The sequence below is a fragment of the Cynoglossus semilaevis genome, chromosome W (genome assembly GCF_000523025.1).
Source record: "Cynoglossus semilaevis isolate Cse_v1.0 chromosome W, Cse_v1.0, whole genome shotgun sequence".
Classification (NCBI taxonomy): domain Eukaryota; kingdom Metazoa; phylum Chordata; class Actinopteri; order Pleuronectiformes; family Cynoglossidae; genus Cynoglossus; species Cynoglossus semilaevis.
This window is the reverse complement of record NC_024327.1, coordinates 2,296,430-2,297,647: the sequence shown is the minus strand read 5'-3', so window position 1 is coordinate 2,297,647 and position 1,218 is coordinate 2,296,430. Positions and strand designations below refer to the sequence as shown.

The window sequence follows — 1,218 nt, the reverse complement described above, 5'->3', positions numbered from 1 at the left end:
CTAAATTGAGATTGGAACTCATCTCCTCCTGACTACAACTGAGAAGCTTCTACATCTGTCTCGTCAAACATTAAAAGAACATTTTACGAACCATTTGCCTCCGTAGTTTTCGGTCAGAATTGCAATCATCCGTTCGACTGATCACATGATGGCTCTGTGGATGATCACAGGTCTCTTCCTGTCATCGCCGTCATGGCTGCAAAACAGTTGGATGGTAATGAAATAAAAAGATTAGAGCGAATAAGAGTCGGGGGTGTAAAGGGTTAATTCCTAGAAAGATATCAAGAGGTAGAATTAATAGTTAAGAAAGTAAAAAAAATTCTCCAACTTCAAAAAAGGAGTTCTTGTAGGTTCTTGTAGAACTCTGACCCCACAAAGTCCTTTAACCACTAGACCACAGGCTTCCCCAAAGACTGGGGTCTTGGTTCAAGTACAACAAAAGTACCAGGTACCTGACAAAGGTGAGGTCAAAGCGAATAGGAAGCTGGAAATCAAGCTGAATGGTTGCCTACTAGTGGTACCGACCAATGGCGTCCTTGATCTGAATGTCAATCTGCAAACAGAGGACACGGTCAGCATATCCTTCTGCAGACAACAGCGGTATCACTGACGCGGCGCACGACTCACCTTTGGTCCGTAGAAGGTGCCGTCGCCTGGGTTCAGAACCCATTTCTCCCCAAAGTTGTTCAGGCTGTTCTCCAGTTGCTGTGAAAACAAACAATTACTGCAGTTGCTGGAATATCGGCGGCGACAAGTAAACAGAGGAGCAAAGCCGAGCGGTGTGTTTAGACCTGACATTTTCCTCATCTGGAACTAATTAGTGAGCAGAGAAAATGTTAACGTCTGAATATTTTATAAGTGTTTGTGGAAGTTAATGAGGTGAGCGAGAAATACCATAATTAACGTGTGCATCAAGGAAAAATAAGTTTCTATATCAGCATTCTTAAGTTCCTCTGCTCTTCACTGAGGCTCAGCAACAAACATCTGATATTCAAACAGTTCAGCTCCTTTGTTTGTGTGTATGAATGTGTGTGTATATATATATATATATATATATATATATAATATACACTGCTCAAAAAAATAAAGGGAATACTAAAGTAACACGTTGTAGATCTGAATGAATGAAATCTTTTTAAGAAATGCTTTGTTCTGTGTTGACAACACAATCACACAAAAATGATCAATGAAAATCCATTGTATCACCCCATGGAGGTA

At 40.5% G+C, this 1,218-nt stretch overlaps 1 pseudogene; it reads right to left on the bottom strand.

Moving 5' to 3' along the window:
• The window catches only part of LOC103396943 (threonine--tRNA ligase, cytoplasmic-like), a 9,897-nt pseudogene that overhangs the window by 5,344 nt on the left and 3,335 nt on the right, over nucleotides 1-1,218 (bottom strand).